This window comes from Watersipora subatra, chromosome 4 (assembly GCF_963576615.1).
Source record: "Watersipora subatra chromosome 4, tzWatSuba1.1, whole genome shotgun sequence".
Taxonomy (NCBI): Eukaryota; Metazoa; Bryozoa; class Gymnolaemata; order Cheilostomatida; family Watersiporidae; genus Watersipora; species Watersipora subatra.
Window position 1 is genome coordinate 18,499,172 of NC_088711.1, and position 23,909 is coordinate 18,523,080.

The window sequence follows — 23,909 nt, forward strand, 5'->3', positions numbered from 1 at the left end:
AACATCAAAAACAACCGCAAATGATAGAAAAATACCAAAACTTTTTGATGAAATCTACTAGAATTTTGTGTAAGTTCCTATTCATTACTTGTTTAAACGTGACAAGATGTCAACCTGACTTACTGTACAATCCGTAACATTCAGTTATACAAATGAGTAGAGAATAGGTTTAATTTATAGACGGAACCGGATATGACAACCGATTGTAACACTTTATTGGAGGAGAATGTGTCTGCCTCAGAGAAGAAAATGCTTGGAAATGAAGCTGCAGACGTAAGCGCGTTACCGTGCAGTTTAAGTTACCAAACAGTTCTACCCTCGATGCTGACAAGTGGCCATTCTACTGACAGCAGCTTTTTATCTTACCGTCAGCTACCTAATGATTATGTAAAGTGCACCTCTGGTCCTAATCTTGACAGCTGCTTGCTGGATGCTGACTTGAGTGAATGCAGCGAAATAGATCTTTCTCGGCTAATTTATGGCTCTTCTTCGCAGAAAGAACCACCTAGTGGCTCTAGCAAGTTGGAATATGTTCAACTGGATAATATGTCTGAGAAGGATGGTAGTGATTTAGAATCGAGTAAGTTTTGCGACACTGATAAAGATAATGATGGTTGCTATGAAACTGACCATACAGATTTGTCTTCTCCTGATAATAGCGGAGGAGTGAGGGCCTCAATTTCTGCATTTTAGCGCCTTTTGAGACAGCTTTTAGTTAGGTTGATATAAAAGCATAGCCAAACAGCTCTGGAATTTTTTTATGTATTTGTTAAAAAAATTCAGTCATAGTTGCCTTTTTGAAGCTCTGTTGATCATATAATATACATGTAAAACTGCCCTTTAAGTTTCCTTTGATAATTTATCTCGTGATAAAATTTCCTGATGTTGTGGCTGTATATATGAATATATATATTTTATACATTGGTGAGAAAACTAATGCTACTCTTCAGACTGAAATGCTTTATGCACCATTTTATAGTGAATATCCTTCCTTATTTTAGCTTGATTAGTAAAATACTGTTACTAGACATATCATTTTTGACTTTCATTTATATTATACTTGTATTATATGGAACTTATGTCATAAGATATGTATTATATCTGTACTAGATGACTTTTCTATATATCGTATCTTAATTGTGTCGTATGAAATTTGTGTTATAAATTTGCATCATAGTATTATAAACACTCACTTTTCAAAAATATTTAAAATGCCTATGAGATTTGTTACCAGATCATATCATAAATTTCCAAACTTTTGCACCAAGTTTGTTTGGTCCGGTATTAGATTCTGCAAGAGCCATGGCAGTTTTGCCTATATGCAGCCAATGAAATCATTTCTTAAACTTTGGAAGAAAAAGTGACGTTAGACTAACTAACCTCTAGTAATAAATATAAAGAATGAAAATGGATGGCATTTTGACAACTTAAATTTAGCTAAAAATAGGTGAAAATGGGAAATACATGTAGGTGTTGATGGAGATTTGAACTCAAGGTGGGCAGAAGAAATGCTTAGCCACTGTTAGCATCAAGTACAACTCATCCACCCTTAAAGCAGGTTATAGCCGCTTTGTAATGGAACATTTTATGGATCCAAGTGTAAGGTTGTTTGGGGTTTATATCCTTAGGCTCCCAACAAGAGACAATCTAAAAGTGATTTAGATAAGCGTATTATGCTCGAGGGAGCAGCGGAGTAGGTGTTATGAGGTCAGTCTACTGTGACTTCATCACACAGGTTGCGATTCGCTGAATAATTTCCAGGAAAATTGCGTAACACTATAGTTTTTATTCTTAATCTAATCAGCTTGAGAGCAGCATATCTTAACTGGCTCAAAGGCCCATGCTAGCCGACAGCAAGCCCAGTAAAAACTTAGTTATGAATAATCGGCTTTATTTTTTAAGTTGGATTATTGTAATAGGATAACTTCAGCTTTCAGGCTTGTCTAGGTTGTAGTTGTACTGCATAGAGACCCTTTACTGCTGTAGATCTTTAGTAAGGCGTCTGTTGACTCTAGCACCTATACAACATTGTTGCTGTTAAATGAAGCGAGTCGCAGCAAATACCAAGGCCGCTGGGTAATGCTCATTCGCATTTGTCGCTCAAAATCGTTAGTACTATAGTATAACTAGTGCCTGCTGCCACCTGTCAATCATACCTGATGGAGGGTTTAAATAGACACGCTGTTCCATGCCTGTTTAGCTACCTTGCCATTTACAGCTTCCTGTATTGAGTAGCTCGCCAGAAAATACCAACAACAGTGTGACATATCGATCAGTGTTGTAGGAACGTAGACGTGTGTCGCTACATCAGTCTGTAGCTGTGACATTGCACCAGGTAAGTGCGACACATACAAGGAAAGGGATTCTTAGAATCCTTAATTTGGGTTGGTTTCCTGATGAGCTTTGATAAATGACAATACTAGATACTCTAGTAATAATACATGAGGCACAAACAGTATTATCTGATTTTAATGTTATTCAAATCATATATTAACCAGAATCAGTCCTCCTTTAACGCCAACTCGCAGAAATGACAGATTTTAAAACTGCTCCAATGTTTTTATTTAGCACAAATTCCTTGTAATTACATCAGTGTAGTGGCAATGCAGTCGTGAACGTAACTGCATGCGTTGCATATGTACCATAAATTGTCTAAGGTTATGCAGCCATCTTCTATCTATATTTTACTCAGTATCATCCGGCGTTAGTCATATGCATTCTAGTATTATAATCTATATACAGTGTTCATTTTCATGTTCAATACTGGTATATCTACCCCAAATGTCTGAAAAAGGTAGGCCTACTACTCCTCAGAGATCAGTAAATTTATAATATATATACATACAAAATAAAGGAGAAAGAATAGAATGTACATATACAGTGGACCCTCACCATACAATTTTAATTCGTTCTAGTGTTGGCATCGTAAGGCAAAAATTTTGTAGAGAGGGGTATAGAAACCCATAGTAATAATCTAATACAAACACCTCCTGGTAAAAATTATCAAAATTTTAATATACGTACTGTACATATTGAAAATTATCAACAAAATAATATGTTAACCATAGTAACTATCATTGCCAACAGTAACTTTACTGTATTTAGTGGATATGATCTGCAATAAAATGTAACGTTGCAATGTACTATGCGCAGTACGTACCACTGGAAGTTCTTACCTTTAAGGCAGACATATAACATAAACGTTGAAGTTAACTTAAATGAATTTAGTTTACTAAAAAAATACTTGATGCTAAGTTTTAGTATGTATTTTTAACTATTTTACTAAACTTCAACATTTTCATTGACTAAAATTTTATCACCCACCTGTTTTCAGTTTCGTCTTCACAATAACTAATAACGAATAACAAGGAACTGAGTAAGATCGAGCATGGTATCTCTTTCATTCGTTGTTAGAGGTATTTCGGTGAATAACATATCACCATATTTGTTATTCTGACGTAATCAGCGCAATGTCTTCCAAATTCGAAATTCGAGAAAATTTTTTGTTGATATTGTATGACAAAAAATATTTCACATGGAGAGGGCAAAAAATCATCGAGTTCTACATGGTAGGCCAAAAAAATCTTATAACATGGTCATCATAACCTGAGGGCGCACTGTGTAAAGCAAAAGATACTATATTCCTAAATGATGAGCGATGTTTTAACGATGAATTACCTAGACTACTGACCACTTGTAAAGACAATCTGCGCTCATGTGTTGTCACTTGTACATGATCAGTTTTGAACAAAGATATCTGAGATTTGATCAACGTGTTCAAAGACTGCCCTTTAACTCTCACAATTCTTATAATATGCCTTAGAGCCAACTCATCCACCCTTAGAACAATTTAGAGCCGCTTTGTAATGGAACATTATATGGATCCAAGTCTAAGGTTGTTTGGGGTTATATCCTTAGGCTCCCAACACTTAGGTTGACTGGGTAGTTAGTCATTAGCATCCTTGAGTAGTTTTGTAAGGAAACCTGCTACACACGATGATGTTCTATAGGAGCCACTCCCTGACGCTGTCTAATTTGGCATTTGCCTTATTTCTGTTTAATAATGCTTTGCACATTTACGATGTTTTAGAGATACCTGCACAGCTTTTATATCATGTTATATATTTATATTATTTATCCCATGACCAAACACGAGCGAAGCGATTGCTTTGGAGATTTATGATAAATGCATATGTGCACACAACTCACGAAAATTATTCATCAACACCGTCGCAAACCCTTGTACCGAAATCTCATCAACAAATTTAACCATTTTTTAATGGAATCGTTTAAGTATAATAACGATACAAAACACATATAAACCTATTTAAATGTGTTACCAAGTCTTTATTATTTGTAGAAAATTTCCTAAACCTTACCCATCTGATCGGATTATAAATAAATAGACAGATTATTTTGGCCTAAAATCGTTATTAAAACTTGACAAGCCTTATTTTTATCAAAATTAAGACCGGCCAACGAAACGCCGAGCAACAGAGAATAGAACCATTAAGTCATGCACATTTCACGAAAAAACGTGCACATTTCACCAGTCTATAGCATTGTCGAATTGCCAAAGGTTTCTGTAATTAACGTAGAAGTACTGAAAAGTAATCGTTTCTTTTTTGCCGATTCTACCAGACTCTGACATTTTGACACTTATGAGTACTTTGGTATTCCAACTGATGTCCAAAGCAGTAAAGTAAAGGAAATGACGATGATATTTTTTCTAACGATTTTTATGAAATTATTGCAATATTTAATTATAAGAATAATTATTCGATTTTATAAGATTTAATTATAAGAATAATTATTCGATTTTATAAAATTTAATTATAAGAATAAGCATTCGAATTTACAAGATCAAGTATATAGTGACCAATATTGGGCAATATGTTACTGTTATTATTTTTCTAAATAGTTTTGTTAAATAGATTTTTAAAAAATGTATATAAATATCACAACTTTTTGATATCATTAGCTATGATGTTCTGAAATGTAAACAAATTTGTGCATTGGTTTTGTATTATTACTGTTTTACTATATTAATAATATTGGTTATTCTAATAATATCAGTGCATTTTATTTCTAATATTGCATTTCTTTTATTGCGGAGGAGAGATATAATCTTTTCCTTTCATTATTGCTGTTTGTTGTACATAATAACACCCAGTACATTACAGCTACCATTGTAGTTTTCCTATTGCACTGCAGTGCCATTTGACTGCTAATATTGCATTTCTCAACCAGCAGTATCCTTTATTTTTCCTTTATTACATTGGTTGTGGGCTGTATAACAGGGGAATTTCTAGTATCATATATTTCTAAGTGTTGGTGCGTAAGTGCGTCCAGCTATAACTATTCAAATCTTGGAAATAGAACTCCGCAATCTTAGAGACTTGAACTCATGGAGATAGCGACTGAAAGTTTTAATTCCAAGCACTCTACCACTGAGCCATACCAGCCATCATGATGGTTGATGTTTTCATACACACTATAACGTATGCTATAACACACAAATTATTTTAGCATCTCGGTCACGAGTTGCGATTTCCCTGTTAAGAAATATTTTAGGACCTAAGTATATGCAACACGATACTTTTTTGCCATTTTTTCGTTAGGACAAACTTGTTCCACCCCACTGTAATAATTTATCTCAAACTTAAAATTGAGGGATTTGTGTAGTGATCATATAATGTACGTTATTAAAAGATATATGTCGCTGAACTCGCCATGGGGAGTTATCCGCGACCGTTATCCGGTATACCTGGAATCCTTTATAATACAAACGATTGTAATAAAATAATATAATAAAATTTTGAAGTTTGAAGTTTACTAAAATACATACTAAAACTTTTTCATGTATGTTTTTAGTAAACTGAATTCATTTAAGTGAGATTCAGTGTTTATGTTACACATCTGTGTTGAAAGTAAGAACTCTCCAAGTAGTGCGCTCTAATGTTATATTATCTTGCAGATCATAACCACAAAATGCCCTAAAGTCATTGTAGGTACCTATAGTTACTAAAGTTAACATAGTATTTTGGTACTATTTTTAATGATGATGATTTTTACCATGAGTTGATTGCATTAGATAATGACTATGGGTTTCTATACCACTCTATGTACGTCTATAGCCTATGACATTTTCGCATGCCAACACTGAAACAAACTGAAATCATATAAATATATACCAAATAATTTTTGATTGTAATCGTAGCGAAATAAACTGTATTTAGCCATTACTTGCTAATGATTTCACATTTAAACACCTTTATCTTTTCATTTTTCCTTCCAATTTATTTCAACGAAACACTACTTTCAAGTTATGAAATTTTAACCTTACAGTTGTTTAAAAACCTTTACAGTTGTTTTATTTATTTTTAATTTAGTTGTCCTGGATGATATGAAGTTTTAAAACTACAGTTGTTTGACAAGGTTTAAAAACCTTTACGGTTGTTTTTATTTTCTCTCTCAATTTATTTCAACTACACAAAACATTTCTCTCATTATATGTAGTTTGAAAGTTAGAATACATCATAATCAATCTTCAAGGGATTGCTAACACATGCCTTTAAAGACCTGATGCTGCCAGGATTGTACAAAAATAAATTTGACAAGTTCCAGTAAGACATCTTACCAGAGTAGGTTGGTTCAGCTGGAGCTCACTTTAAATACTTGATAACCTTTGCAGTTTGTTTGTTGTAGCCGCAATTATATTTAAAAATTTCCTGATCAGATCTCATCTTCATTTTACTGACCAATGCCAATTAAAGCTAAACAGACTGTGCAGGAAAATATTAACGTGAGAATATCAATAGCCTTTGAAAATTAAATCATTCTGATGTAAGAATGTTCCAGATATACGAAGAGCAAGGTTTTTATGTCGGAGCAGCTCAGAGGCTTCTGTTTGTGAGGCGCAGCTACGAAGTGGATGGTTGAGTATATAGAACGTCTGTTAGAGTACTTTAAACATCGGAGATTCATAAATACCAGAAGTTCATCGAGTATCTATATTTAATATTTCAATATTAGTATTTTTGTGTTTTGATTTTAAATTAAACTCACAGTAACTTCATTTATTAGACAAAACTGATATAAAGGGTAGCAAGAACATTACTGTCTAGATATCACTAGCAGCAGTTGCTAGTTTTATGGGTTAAACAATCTTTCCGTAGTACCTATTCTTAAAGCATAAATGTGCTAGAGAAAGATTATCTCCAGAGGGAATTAGTTATTGTTTTGCACTGTTGATGCATTGAAGGTCAAATCTTATGAACAAGGAAACAGTGTGATTGAAGCAATGGCTTTATCCAGTGCAGCTACAACATACCTGCTGCCTCTTTGAGTAATACTGCTGCCTTAGCTGCTACTATAGTAACAGTTATGTTGGTACCTTTGTTACTGTTACTATTATTATGATGCCAGTAGTACTATAGCTGAAACTTACTCTATAATATGTTGCCATACTTGTGCTTCAGGTCTAAAAGTGAACTTACACCATTGAATTGATGCTAATGAAAATAATGTCAATATAAAGTTAAGACATCAAACATCAATTTGATGTAATTTGTGTCTTTAGATCTACCCAGTCCAGATAACTAATAGTTTGAACAGGATCCTTTTTTAGAACACTCATATTCAAACGAAGTGTGATTACGACGTCTATAATTGCACTTCGGTAAAAAGAACGACGGAATAGACACGGGCAACGCTGCAACTTGAACGCAATAGCCGATATCGATGATGAGTCAGGCTGCCACGCAACTAGTGGCATCATTTTGGCACATATTTCTCATCTGAACGTTTTAATTTGGATAATGTTTTGTCGATTTTAATCTTAGAACATCCTGGCAGTCAGCTTAAAACATTAAAAACAATATCATCTGATAGGAAAATAGCGATACTTTCTGATAAAATCTGCGTAAATTTTATGTAGGTTGATCTTAAACTGTTGCTACTATAACAGTTATTGCTAAGTTGACTGCTGCCCTTTTGTGCTATAGTAACTAATACTGAAGGGCTGCTTGCTACTAACTATGACACTCCCTCCAACCACTACTATTACTATTAAAGCTATTTACAATGAATGCTTTTGCAGTCGCTGGACATTGATTGGTTATAAAATTGAGGTTTAGTACTGAAAAACTGTGGCTCCTGCTCGTCATTTGATTTGTTTTTATGGGAAACTCTGCAAAATCAAAAGCTTTTTATCACACACTCTCTTTGAAATAGTCCGACTACGATTCTTCAATGCCATCTCTCTTCTCAAACGTGACATTTTGCATGCACATAAACTAGCACAGCCTCGTTTTTGAGTTCGGGTCTTATTCTCAGATTTGTTTATTTCTAATTGCATTTTTGGCTAACTTCATTATTATTCGTTTTTTCTGACACAAATATTCACTAAATTATAAACTCGTTAAAGTCTGAATCAAACTGAATGTCGTTTGAGTACAGCTAACCTTTGCCTCTCTGTCTGCAATCGCTTTAATGTGTAAAGTTACTAACATGCAAAATAAGATATGAGAAAATATTGACTCCACACTGTTGAACTAATTTCTAGGGATAGAACATTTGAGATATCTTAAACTATTAAAGTTTTGTGAGTGTTAGGGAAGAAGCTGATGAAAAGTAATATGTAAAAAATAATAAAAAGTATAACTTGGGTTAGTTTAAACGTCAGCTAATGTTAGAACAAGTTATGCCATGCATCTTAATCCCTACCACCACATTAAAAAAAATACTTATCATCAAGCCTCCTATTTAAATGTTTTTATGATCAATTAAAAATACAAACCTCTTTTAATAGTACTTTTTCAGCCTCGTTTCTTGAATTAAATTTTACATAAATAAATTTTAAGGTATTTGTGTTTAATATTATGTATAATTTAATGTTATGGGTAATTTAATATTATGTAATATTCAATGCTATGTATAGTTCTGTAGTATGTATAGTTTAATGTTACGTTTAGTTAGTGTTATGATCAAAAGACTGAAACTCAAAGACTGGGATTTCTAATTTTGTGGGCGCAAAATACAAATTTGGCAAAAATGCAATGAACATGGCCTAGGTTGAGTGCGACCACTCATATAGTAGATATTTGCTAAAGGATGCAGATGGGAAAGTTTAGCTTGGTCAAAAGTTTCTGGTCTGCTAGAACCATTTTCAACATTGGCAACCTCTCTTTTGTGTGTTTACGTCATGTGCAAACCTAAAATAAATGTTCAACTTTCCAAATGCTCTAAGCTATATGAATAATGCATATGAACTTTTTAACGATCCACAGCTCAATTTTCCTATAGTTCATGGTCTACCAGCCCTCAGCAGTTTGTGCTGTCTAAAAAGCAATGTACTATTTGACTAGAAAGGCATTTCACAAAATAATATTGATGTACGTGTAGTTGTGAAAAAAAATTGAAATTAGGTCTACCATAGCTAAGTATAAAACTAAAGTGTGGTATATATAAAGATAAATATGTATAAAGGCTAAAGTATGTTGATTACACTGTCCGTGCAGCTGTCTGTTTTAACATCTGCATCTACCATCTGGCCAATCTAAATGCAGTGTCTGGTTACATGAAAACATCAGTGACTGCGATAAACAAATTCCTCTAGTGACCTTCCACCCTGCCAATATAAGATGATAGTGTGTGAGAAGCTGAGGTGAGTTCAAAGCAAGGACTAGGCATAGACACCACTGCGCTTGTACAACTATCCTTATCATATAAACAATTAAAGTGTAGGGTAAATTGTACTGTATACCTAAATTCAATACTTGGGCATATGAGATTTGGCTAAATGATGTTTATGTAAACTTTGATAAGGAAGGTATGACAGCCATAATGCCCACGCATTCTGTGAAATTGTTTATTGAAAAAAATGTATGCTATTGGACAATTCAATTCTATCGCATCATTCTCGATTTGTTTAAGATGGCTTAGTGTTTTCGGCAAAAACAATCCTGACTATCCATGTAAGTACAGTAGATGTTTCTTTGATACATACCTCCTATAACGTAAATTCAATATCATGTACTGAATTTATGTAAGCTATTGCTTTGTATTGCGTGAGAAATTTCATGCAGCGTAAAAAAGCAAGTGAGCACAAGTTCTCAAATTTGAGTTGAATGATGGGAATTTCATAGTTAGCCTTAAAAATATCATTTTCTCTCTTGGTGCACTTTTCAGAGAAAATGGCGTATGCGGTTATCTTTATTATATATACTAGAAATTCCACTGTCATACAGCCCACGACCAAAGTGATATTGGGAAAAGAAAGGGTACTGATGGTTGAGAAATGCAATATTAGCAGTCAAATAGGATAACTGCAATGGTAGCTGTAATGTACTGGGTGTGGGTGTTATTATATATACAACAAATAGCAATAATGAAAGGAAAATATTATATGTTTATATCTCTCCTCCTGCAAAAAGAGAAATGCAATTTTGGCCAATATTAGAAGTAAAATGCACTGATATTATTAGAATAACCAATATTATTAATATAGTAATAATAGCAAACCAATGCACAATTTTGTTTACATTTCAAAATGTCATAGCTAACAATATCACGAAGTTGTGATATTTATATAGATTTTTAGAAAAGCTGTACTACGTAGTCATTGTTCCGTAGTCATATAAACTTATAATTAATTATTGTAATAATCTCATTAGAACCGCTAGAAAAAATATCATCGAATATCCCTTTACTTACACTGCGTTAGATTTTTAGAAATTCTGTACTACGTAGTCATTGTTGAAAATGAAAAAATTGAAATCGGCAAGAATGAAACGATTTCTGTACTCCTATGTTAATTGCCGAAACCTTCGGCAATTCGACAATGCTATAGACTGGTGAAAAGTGCACGTTTATTTTTCGTGAAATGCGCAAGACTTTATCGTCCTATTCTCTGTCGCTCGGCGTTTCAATTTCCGGTCTTAACTTTTATTAAACCAAGCGTTTTGTGGCGATTTTCGTCCAAATTAATCTGTCTATTTGTGTATAATCCGATCAGATGGGTTAGTTTTAGGAATTTTCGGTAACCTTTCAAAGGCTTGGTAACATATTTAAATAGGTTTATATGTGTTTTGTATCATTATTATACTTAAACGACTTTACTGAAAAATAGTTAAATTTGTTGATAGGATTTCGTTGCAAGGGTTTGGTGACGGCCGTTAACGGATAATTTTTCGGGAGTTGGGTGCACATGTGCATTTATAATAAATCTCCCAATCAATCGCTTCACTCTTGTTTGGTCGTCGGACTAGTATTCTGGCAGTCTAGTTTGCCGTGAGAGATCGTCATGTGTGCCGATAAAGCTCAGAGTGTAAGTAGCTGCACATTTATTCAGAAATACTTAAAGGCGGTCAACTGGTGCAGGTTTTAGTAGAGGTGGAACGAGACACGAGACATCTCGAGTATCGACCTGTCTCGTCCCGTATCTATCTCGTCTCGACCTAACTATTGCCAAACTCGAGACAGGAAATAGAACTAAAGCGCCTGCGCACGGCTGTTAAAACATGGCTGCGGAAGAAGGAAAATAAGGTTGCAGGAAATAAAGTAAGACCTACTCAATAGATGGTAAAAATATACCTGTACAAAGCAATATGTTTATAATAATTATTATCAATCAAGCTCAAAATTCTTAGAAATATATAACTTCGTTATTTTAAAGCAGTTTGTGTCACTTTTGTTTACAAAAAATACATGCATACTGCTATTAAAATGTTGTATTTAAATCGTTTGCACAAGGAGAAAATTTAATTTAATAAGAGGTTTATCAATTTCATAATTATATCAAGTGCGCTAATATGTGCATAAGGATGTAGTGAAATCATCACCAAATGCTCATTATTTTACTGTCTTGTGCCTCGAGTCTCGAATTTTTACAAGACAGTGTCTCGAGTCTCGTCTCGAACTTAAAAAACCTGTCTCGTTACACCTCTAGGTTTTAGTGCCGGCCGACCAAGCTGAATGTTACGAGTTGGAGTCTCGTGGAAAGCTATCCTGTTTTTTAACCCCTACAGTGTAACTATGGTGATGGATAAATGAACATACAGACAGCGATCGTATGATAGCGCAGACTAGATGATTGCTCGGCGTTGCCAGAGTGATAAAAAAGTCTTCAGACAGAAAATTTATTTTTGTTTAACATGTACATCATTTACTATTCTAATTTTTAAACTTCCTATCGTGAGAAAAGTATTTTTGTGCAGTTCAAATGAATTGAGAGAAAAATAAAACAACTGTAAAGGTTTTCAAACTTTTTTAAACATCTGTAACTTTTAAATTTTATAACTTTAAAGAAGTGTTTCGTTGAAATAAATTAGGGGGAAAAATAGAAATGTGAAGGTGTTTAAATGTAATTGTGAAATCATTACCAAGTAATGGCTAAATATAGTCTGTCTTGCTAGGATTACAATGAAAAATTATTTGGTATACAATTATATGATTTTAGTTTGTTTCAGTGTTGTCATGCCTGTGTTGGCATGCAAAAATATCGTAGGCTATAGACATACATAGAGTGGTATAGAAACCCACAGTAATTATCTAATGCAATCCCATTCTGGTAAAAATCATCAAAGTCATCATCATTCAAAATTAGTAACAAAACAATATGTTAACCTTAGTAACTATAGTTACCTACAATAACTTTAGTGCATTTTGTCTAATTCTGTGAAATTGCTGTAATTATGAACCCTAAAGAGAGAAAAAAGAGAAAGGTTTTTAATGCAAACCCAAAATAGGACAGTTGCTCTACAGTAGTTGAATTAGAAAATTAAGTTTAGTTTTTTCTTTCAAGGGCCGAAGGAGTAAGTGTGAGAAAATCTTGGAACGAATTAGGCAATTTACATATATTCTACAGTTTGTATAATGCAAAATCCCTACAAGCTTATAAACGCTTTCAGAACTGCTTGCTTATGTTTTAGCCATGTCTACAGTGTTTGGTCAAAGTTACACAAAAGTATTATTCAAACTCCAATCTATAATGTCTGTTTGTCCATTTGTCAGTTTAAATAAGATAGCAGTTACCCTCAGCCATGCCACAGTGTGTTATATGTACGGAAAGAGCTGCAAGTTGTTATTAGAATGTTACAGAACGAAAAGAGTTCATGCAGGTCCTAAGGGAGTTGACTGGATTGATTTATAATCTAAACTAAACTACTCTATACATTAATTCTTCTATTTACCTTCCGACAAGATTTCTTTTGCACATCTTTGCTTTTTCAGTGCTCAACTCATCAATTAAACAGTCACTTGTCTTGTCAGTTGCGGACGTTTGTTCGTGAGAAGATTATAAGAAAGATACAGTCACACTGGTGAGTTTGCCTGAACGTAATTAATAAAAACAATGCAAACCTTAGCTACATTTCCTGATGAATTAATTATAAGCATACAGACTAATTCTGATGTAGGCTAGATATATGCATACCTGACACCAGTTCTGTTTTAATGCTTTTCAAATAATTCAAAATTATGATTATGTTATAAATCTATATGCGTCAAGCTCAAACATACAAAATATTTTATTAGTTTACTGTAGTTAAATTATTTATTTTAGAAAATGCATTCACAAAGAGAGAGAGAGTAAATAAATATGTGCTGAATTTTTGGTCTTATCAGGAAATAATGTATAGACTGTCAAAAAGGCTTGTTGGCCTTTTGACAATGAAATACTGCTATGTTACTATGGAGTTGTTTTCCCTTAAGCAGTCCTGCCATACGTTAAAAATGGTAGCTTGCATTTATGTTATTTGTTGTTAAAAAAGATTATTTGGATGCAAGATAGATAAAAGCTGATTACTCCTATTTTTTGCCTCGTAATTGGGCAATTTTATTGTGTACATTGATGAAGTCATGGAGAAACTTTTGTCAAAGAGCAAAAACTGAAGACAATGGTGCTTACAAAACTGTGTTTGTGAACTTTATAAAACAGATTAAAATATTTTATACCTATTTTAAAAATAAAATTTAGAATTACTATGCTTTTATTTAGCATTGAAATGGCTATAAGATTTTGTTTCAAATGTGTTGAAAAATCATACTTAGCTCTCAGCAATCATTGCTATTTCTTGTTAAATTTTATTTTACTAATTCAGGGTACAGTAGACACTCCTACAACGTAAACAATCTGTTACGGGAAGGTTTACGTTATACGAACAGTAAAATACTTGTAAACTGAGTAATCCTTTTTAAGACTTTTCCAAACTCACCTCTTTGACCCTTAAAAATAGACTAGGTCTAAACTTTTAATTTAATAGCTGTACCACAAATATAAGTGTTATTGGTTTGTATCGACAAACTCCTTTTTCTCCTTGTTTTCCTTTTTCTTATTACTGTCATCCTGTTCATTGTCCATGATTACAGAGACTTTACAATGAGCTAAGGAGAATGCGCAATAAGCTAAGGAGAATGCACACCTTTAATGCCAATTTACATTTAGTTTTTTTAAATCTAGACAGCAAGGCCCAAAGGAAAACAATAAAGACGTTGTATATGTCTAAAATAAAGCAAAACAAAAATACACATATAAATTTACTATAATAAGATAGCTCTATATCTGTCTGTTCATCCATATGTCAAAAAAGTTCAAGGTTATGATAACATATAGCTTTTGACAACACAGTAATACTTCAACTTACGAGTGCTCCAACGTACGAGAAACTTGAGATACGAGCCAGCTTTCAAGCAAGTTTTAGCACTAACATACGAGCCATGTTTGAGATACGAGCACTTGAGTCAGTTGCCAAGTATGCCGAAGGTGTTTTATGAGAACAGCATCACTCTGTATTTTTCAATTGTTCAGGTTATACTGTTGTACCGTGTTTTTTTTTGTGTACGATTTTCTGTGCAGAATTATGTGAATTAAACGTACGGTACTGTGCGTAGACCGAAAGTTTGCCAGTAAAATGAAAGATAATACAAAGAAAAAGCAAATGATTACAATTGATATTAAACGGACAAATATTGAAAAATATGCGGAATGTGTATGCGTGATTGAGCTAGCTCGGCAATATGACAGAAATACATTCATAATTATCAAACAGAAGGATTATATTCAGGGCATTTAGTTCGCAAAAGAACTAACCATAGTTTCTAAACGGTGCAGCGATCTTCACGACTGCTGATGGCATTGGACAAACAATTGGCCGGTGACAGCGTAACTGAAATGATGCTATGTGAAAAGGCCGGCGCTATCTATCCAAACTGTTTAATAGACATTCGGACAAGTTGGCTAGTGGTAGTGCATTAACCATTTGTGATGACACCTGTGTTCGTCCTAATCGCAACATGTTGAAAGGGCGACAAAGGCAAACGTCCTTAGATAGGTTTATCTTAAAACGGCCGGCTAGTCGTGAAAGCGGAAAAAAAGGTAAAATGTCTCGCTAACCAGCGAGAAACTTCAAACTATGAACGTCGAAGAAATTTTAATTACGTTTAGTTGAAAATGAAAGTTTGCTTTTAGGTTTGCTTCTAAGTTTGTCTTTTAACACTTTGATAAAATCCAAATTTATCAAAGTCAACTGTTGTAATGAAGGATAACTTATATCTCCCTCCCTGGCAAATGCGAGCGTTAACTGCTATTGTATGTATTTAATTTTACATTTTAATTAATCACATTTCCTTGCATTATTTTTTATTTGTTGCTTTTTGAAAGCATGTAGTACGTTACGACAATAACCAACATGTTCTTTCTGTTACAATATCTTGTTTTGAGTGTTGTATTTGCTTTTTTAGAGTATGGAAACCAATCAATATACATTTAATTGTTCTATATATAAATAAATTGCACCAACATGCGAGTAAATTGACATAGGAGCTCAATCTCGAAACGCATTAAGCTCGTAAGTCGAAGTATGACTGTACTTCAATTCGTGACTAAGATTGGTATACAGACACTTTAACACCGACACCCCAAATAAATGACACTATAGTCACATTCACTAGCGACTAGTGAATGGGACTAGTCACATTGTCACATAGTCACATTGTCACTAGTGACTAGTCACTAGTGACAATGTGACTGTGACAATGTGACTATGTGACATTTGTGACATTTGTGACTATGTGATATTTGTGACTATGTGACAATGTGACTATGTGACTTTATACTACCTCAATGACTAGAAACTAGTCACTAGTCATTGAGGTAGTACAAAGCAAAAACTTTAAAGAAGTTCTTTACGTTAAGTGGAATTTACATTATAGGAAGTAAGTAGTAAGTTAAGTGGAATTTACATTATAGGAAGTAAGTAGTAAGTTAAGTGGAATTTACATTATAGGAAGTAAGTAGTAAGTTAAGTGGAATTTACATTATAGGAAGTAAGTAGTAAGTTAAGTGGAATTTACATTATAGGAAGTAAGTAGTAAGTTAAGTGGAATTTACATTATAGGAAGTAAGTAGTAAGTTAAGTGGAATTTACATTATAGGAAGTAAGTAGTAAGTTAAGTGGAATTTACATTATAGGAAGTAAGTAGTAAGTTAAGTGGAATTTATGTTATAGTAGCATCTACTGTATTTTAACCAATCAGATAAGAAAAAGTTTACTTTTAAGTGCTTTAATATTGAACTAGGTAAAAAAATTTGTGTCTGCTCATCAACTGTTTCAACCGAACAATTTAAGATTCTTTATTCTGCAAACAAAAAACCAATAGTTGTTTGCTTTTATCTGCTTTTTCATAAAGTATTGAAAAAAAACAGTTTAGAATGTTGTGTTTATAGTGATTATATAGTTGCTGTTCATATGTGGTAAGTATAAAATCTTAAAAATTTAGATTAAATTTGGCATGGCTGCGACAGATTCTGGGCCTTTTGCAATATATATTCTGATACAGACATATATATTTTAATCATGCGTGGTCAATTGATGAAACAAACTAAAATCATTTACTATTCTTATACATGAGCAGCAGTGCCGGACAATGGCAAGTGTAAGTTATTACTATTATTATTATTACGGTTATTACTATTACAGTTGTCTAGGAAACTGCCTGCTTGACTAAGCAAAGGATATTAATAGTACGGGCAATAAATTATTACGCTTCGTTCTTTTGTCCAGAGACTTTTAAAAAATTTGCCTAAAATAGACTAATGATTGGCACAAAAACAAACTTACTACACAGACTGTTATGAATGGTTGCTGTCGCACTCGATGGCAAGAAAATTAAATTTACTGTTTTTTGCTGCCTATATGGAGATGCATAGGGCAAAACGAATATTTATTGTATATCTTTCTCGACAATATGATTTCAGCATTTCATCACACTTAACCCTTTACATGTACGTAGATAATATAACTAGGACATCCCAAAAAGCACCAAATCATGATTGTAGTTTGTTTCTCTTGTTCTGGTGCATACTGTAGGTGGAAATCTCCAGAAGTTTGTGATTTGAGGTTACCATAAATATCTTACAAGTTGTGCTTGCAGTTTTTTCTTATTAGCAACAATAGTTGCTGCTCAATCAGTAGATAAACGCTCTCTTCTTCCTGCCAAATGACCATGAACTTGCGCAAAATTTTAATAGATTTTATGAGAAAGTATTGATGTTTTTTAGCATTTGTGATTGTTTTTGATGTTTGCAGCGATCTGACTGCCAGGATGTTTCAAGATTAAATATGGCAAAACATGATTGCGGTTAAAATGCTCAGATGTAGTGAAAGTGCAATTATGGTGTCTGTAGTTGCAAGAAAACCAACATACATGTAATAGAGACCAACATACATGTAATAGAGACCAACATACATGTAATAGTGACCAACATACATGTAATAGAGACCAACATACATGTAATAGAGACCAACATACATGTAATAGAGACCAACATACATGTAATAGTGACCAACATACATGTAATAGAGACCAACATACATGTAATAGAGACCGACATACATGTAATAGAGACCAACATACATGTAATAGAGACCAACATACATGTAATAGAGACCAACATACATGTAATAGAGACCAACATACATGTAATAGAGACCAACAGACTTGTAATAGAGACCAACATACATGTAATAGAGACCAACATACATGTAATAGAGACCGACATACATGTAATAGAGACCAACATACATGTAATAGAGACCAACATACATGTAATAGAGACCAAAATACATGTAATAGAGACCAACATACATGTAATAAAGACCAACATACATGTAATAAAGACGCGTAACAGTTCAACTTGAACGCAATAGCTGATTAGGGCCGTAATCTCGCATGATGTCTATTCTGAGCATTTTAATTGCGATGAAGTTTTGTTGATTTTAATCTTGAAGCATCCTGGCAGTCAGATCACATCAAACGTCAAAAACAATTGCAAATGATAGAATAATAATAATAATTTCTAATAAAATCTATGAACATTTCGCTTAGGTTCATCCTTGAGCTTATTTTGAAAGCTGTTGAAGTTATTTTAGGCCATAATTTCCTTTGTTGATATCTGAACCTTTTGAACATCTGCTTCTCAAACAAATCAATAAATAAAGGAGTTTGCTAGTTCGTTTATAATCAGCTTAAAGCCAAGGGGAGATTACACTTCCTGAATAGGAGTCTAATTGATTAGACTGACAACTAGAATGCCTGGAATTCAAGTCCCACTGGAGACTTCGGAAGAAATAGTGTTTTCAAATCATACAGCATAAAAGCATTGATTACAAGAGGCTAAAGTATAATTAGTCTCTGGTCATGTGACCCTATTCATGTGACCCTATTCATGTGACCCTAGTCATGTGACCCTAGTCATGTGACCCTAGTCATGTGACCCTAGTCATGTGACCCTAGTCATGTGACCCTAGTCATGTGACCCTAGTCATGTGACCCTAGTCATGTGACCCTAGTCATGTGACCCTAGTCATGTGACCCTAGTCATGTGACCCTAGTCATGTCATCAGCCTACCCACAATCATTTGAGTGTCAGCAAATAATCTCCTTATGCATGGCAAACCCGTGTGGACTAATTTCAAAGCTTGTTGACTGCAGCAGTAATGAGGTTTGTCAATGTGTAAAATTGCAGTTTGAAAATAGTCTATTGGCATATTTGAAGTAGTTTTTTTTAGACGTGTTGATCAACATGAATTCATAACACAGCAGAAAACCATTTTGAGCGTTGCACCAAAAAATGCTACACAAAAACTGACATATTGAATAATAAAGCTGAGATGAAATACGCAGCCCTTGCAATATTAAGTCACATATCAGCAGCACTATTTAGCCTGGTAGTGGCAGCCTGGTAGTGGCAGGTTTCTTTTTTGCTGCCGTGGTGTTGTATTTATGCTTCAAGCTCTGCATTTAAGATCATGTTGACAGGTATATACACGTATGTAGATATAGCTGTTTTGTATGGAGTTTAGTTTTATTGTTAGTCGGCTGCTAGTAGTCTGGCAGTCCAATGCGCTGTGAGAGAGCATCAGGGGTAATAAGTATGTATACGACTATTCTGCAGTTTAGAAGGTGGTCGAGTGGTGCAGCTGGTATTGTGCCTGTCCCCAAAATGGAATATATGAGTTTGATTCTGGTGAGAGGCAACGTTTTCTCGTAACAGTCGTAGCATGACTTTGGACAGGCAAACAGATGGACTGACAGACAGACAGATGGACTGACAGGCAGACAGATAGACTGACAGACAGACATGGCTGTTACCATAGTGAAAATTATAGTCAAGATTCATGCATTGCTGCCATGAAACAACTAAGTTGCCTCACAGGAACCTTAAGAAGCTGTTAGAAAGTCAATGTGCTTACACTAGAGTGTTCAAATCACAAATTGGTTGAGCTTTGCACAAAGACTAATAGTGCCGCACCTCTCACAGTGTGCTCAACCAAACCAAAATATGCTAGCAAGTACTCATGCTACAGACAGTGCTGTTTCGGCTATTGAAGCCTCATCAGTGCAGCTCAGAGCTGACAAAGGAGACAAATCCCATTGCTAATGAGAGTTGACTCCATGTCATGAAACAACTAATCTGCCTCAGTCTTCAATTCACAGAAAGTCAATTATTCTGTATATGCATGTATGAGAAAATTGCAATCCTGTCAGATGAATTCATTCAGATTTAGTTGTACAGCATAAAGCAGAGTTGAGCATAATCTAACACATGATTTATCGTTTTGCAAGTTTAAAATATAAAGTTATATCTTTACATGTACTTATGTTTACAAAAACATTTGCGTTTATGAAAGTTTCTGAAGGACTGATAACAAAGTTTCTATTGTTACTTTACCTTAGAGGCAGGCTAGCCGAACCACAGGCTAGCCGAACCACAGGCTAGCCAAACCACAAACTAGCCGAACCACAGGCTAGCCTAACCACAGGCTAGCCAAACCACAGACTAGCCGAACCACAGGCTAGCCGTACCACAGGCTAGCCGTACCACAGGCTTTGTAGCACAAGTGATAGACTATAAAAAATAGTTTAATTTGCCCTAATTTAGACTAAGTGAAATTTAAACCAACTTGGCTTAATTTATTTTACCTTTATAGTCTTTTTTACCTTTTCTATTGATTTTGCTTTCAGCCTCTTTGCAGTCTTTTGAAAAACATTTTTAAAACCTTTGAATGCCACAAGTTAGAAATTACTTGATGTACATGTTCAACTATTTACCAAATGTTGTATTAAATATTGTATTAAATATTGTATCAAATATTGTATTAAATGTTGTATTAAATATTGTATTAAATATTGTATTAAATGTTGTATTAAATATTGTATTAAATGTTGTATTAAATATTGTATTAAATGTTGTATTAAATATTGTATTGAATATTGTATTAAATGTTGTATTAAATATTGGCAAATTCAAATAATTCGGCAATAATAATTAAAGGTAAGAAGATAGAGCAGTCCCTCGCAGAACGAGTATGACATATGCGGAGGCTGGAGAAGCTATGCATGTTTTAAAAGCCCATGTTGCACAAACAATAGCTTTATGACCTTCCATGGTCATGTCTGAATACAGTGGCACTGGCACCCGATGATTGGAAACATCACCAGTTGCGGAAAGCAATTTTAAAATTAGATGTCGTTTTAGTCATCAACCATGGCCATCAGTGGTCCTAAAGTTGCCTGTGGGTATTGAACCCCAATCTGTTTATGGCAAGTCTGGTGTTCTGTAGCGCCAGGTCACAGCTGCTCTCCTTAAAGGTGTGAATGACTCTAGCATTTATTACTTAATGTTTATATATAATAGAATATTGTTACTAAGTTCTAAATCCTATTTAAGGTGCATGGAAAAGAATATTTGCAGGAGAAAGGATATAAAGTTGTAGCTAGTAGCTGTAGCTAGTTGAAACCTACTGTACTTTGCTCTATCTAACAAAAACACAAAAAAGTCGCTGACCGCATTGGAGTGTTCAAGGTTACGTTAGGGTTATGTAAACAAGTCTGTCTGCTGCCACTGTAAGTGGCTTAATTATTTTTCTTAAAAGAATACAAAGTTCCTCAAAAATTCCTTAAATTCAGCACATCTTTATAGCTGACACAATGCTAGAACATTCTAGAGCTCTAACTGTTATAGCTCTCCTCCTAGGTGGGAGAAGTGTATCACCTATTAATGATAGGAAATGCAGGAAATGGAGTTGTTATCTTAAGATAACGACTGTATATACATCATGATTGTATTATTGGTCTAGAGGTGGCACACAGGAAGTAGGCAGGCCTCAATACTAACAAAATATAATGCAGTCTGTTTTTGCATAGATCAAGGGTTTATCTTGTAGCGAGCTACTGTGTCAAGGTCTTGTTTATTCGAATAGCAACGTACGTCATTAAATCACCGGTTAGATGGTAATAAATAGTGCTTTATGTTGACACGACTCTTAAATCTGCTATTGCAGACAGTCCAGCTGATATAATTACTGTATTATCCTGTATTATCCAGTATTATCTTGTCAGAGCACGGGTTTAGTAAAACGCGTGATGCGCGTGAAAAAATGCGTGATGCTGCGTGATGGCTAAAATCATGCCAGACCGTCATAAAATTGCTCCCAATGGATTGTAAGTAATATCCAGATTTTAATGGTCTAGATGCATTTTAAATAATATCTCAACAAACGAGTGATTTTCTTTCCAAGTTTAAATTATTTTCAAGCTAATACAGGTTGAAGTTTTTGTTTCAAGCACATGTGAATATGACTCTTGACAATTTCTAATAGGTTTTAAAGTGTTTTTAGGTAGTTTTAATACATTTTGGACCAATTTTGACCCTCACACATTTTTCTAGTTTGTTGAGATTTTTCTCAAACAAAATTTTTTCTAACATTGTCAAGAGTCATAGTCACACATGCTTGAAAAAAACTTCGGCCTGTATCAGCTTGAAATAATTTAATCTTGGAAAGAAAATCACTGATTTGTTGAGATATGACTTGAAATGCATCTGGTAAGCCATTGGAAGCAATTTTATGACGATCTGGCATGATTTTAGCCATCACGCAACGTCACCCGTTTCTTCACGCATCACGCGTTTTGCTAAACCCGGTTCAAGCACAGGTTTCAGTAATCCTGTATTGACCAGCAAGGTAAGCAGATCTGTAGTCTTTAGATATTTCTGAAAATGGAGTTAGTTTCATTACCAATATACACATTTCATATCAGATAAAGCTTGAATATTTCAACTATGTAACCCGGTTACATGTTTGTAGCAAAAAATGATTCTTATAGTAATATTTTATTAGCATGTTAGGTGAACCTGAATAAAGGCTATTAGTATGTTAGGTAAACATGAATAAAGGTTATTAGTATGTTAGGTAAACATGAATAAAGGCTATTAGTATGTTAGGTAAACATGAATAAAGGCTATTAGTATGTTAGGTAAACATGAATAAAGGTTATTAGTATGTTAGGTAAACATGAATAAAGGCTATTAGTATGTTAGGTAAACATGAATAAAGGTTATTAGTATGTTAGGTAAACATGAATAAAGGCTATTAGTATGTTAGGTAAACATGAATAAAGGCTATTAGTATGTTAGGTAAACATGAATAAAGGTTATTAGTATGTTAGGTAAACATGAATAAAGGCTATTAGTATGTTAGGTGAACCTGAATAAAGGCTATTAGTATGTTGGGTGAACATGAATAAAGGCTATTAGTATGTTATTTGAACTTGAATAAAGGTTATTTCTGAGTTATATTCAAATAAAACTTTTGGGAATAAGAGTTCTCTAATATTGACAGAATGAAAAAGCAGGAATAACAGAAAAAAATCTATAACCCGTTGATTCCTACCACGAATAAAATACCAGATCAGCGTTTTATGTAACGTGTCGATAGACACCTTGAAAAAATGTTTTTGTAGTTTAAACATTAGACACTTAGTTGACAGTAATTAATTCGAGTGTTGTTATATTTGGGTATTTGAATATATCTTGAAAAATCATATTGCGAAGATATAAGAATACATTACTTTGTAAAAATTTTTCTATGTTGAGGATGATTCATCGATTTCAACATACGTAACTTGAACATAAAATTTAATTTGTTTATCTTTGAACTTTCAACTAAAAAAATTTGACTTGGGCATTTTCAGCTCTGAGCTTTGATGTTATTAAGAAAATACTTTGGCGTTAGAGTTATCTTCACAAAATACTTGAGAGGATGAAACGGGTTTTCAACTCAATCATTAGGAGGCTATTTGACATCCATAATAGTAAATTATATTTTTAGGAAACTTGTAAATGTGTTAGTAAACTAAAACATAGATTTCAAGTGGTTTAAATTAGTAATTTGTTTTCTATTTAATAAAAAATAATACTTGCTAAAGCCATAGGAGTTGAGTTTACAGCAACAGTGTAGCCAAGGTGTCACTGACCGTGTTCTAACAAATGGGTTTACAAATGATAGCTATTATATAATTGTTTAAATCTATCAGACATCCATCTACAGCTTCTAAAACAAAAAATT

The 23,909-nt window shown here is 33.8% G+C and overlaps 1 protein-coding gene across 3 annotated transcripts in view; it reads left to right on the forward strand.

Moving 5' to 3' along the window:
* The first annotated feature begins 2,265 nt into the window (after positions 1-2,265).
* LOC137393268 (uncharacterized) overlaps positions 2,266-23,909 on the forward strand; it is a 63,662-nt gene continuing 42,018 nt past the window's right edge. For 2 of the 3 annotated variants that reach the window (XM_068079738.1, XM_068079740.1), the window contains exons 1-2: positions 2,266-2,335; positions 13,234-13,322. The gene's annotated coding sequence lies outside the window, so the exon portion shown is untranslated. The remainder of the gene's footprint in view (positions 2,336-13,233; positions 13,323-23,909) is intronic. The other variant, XM_068079739.1, reaches the window with a different exon arrangement.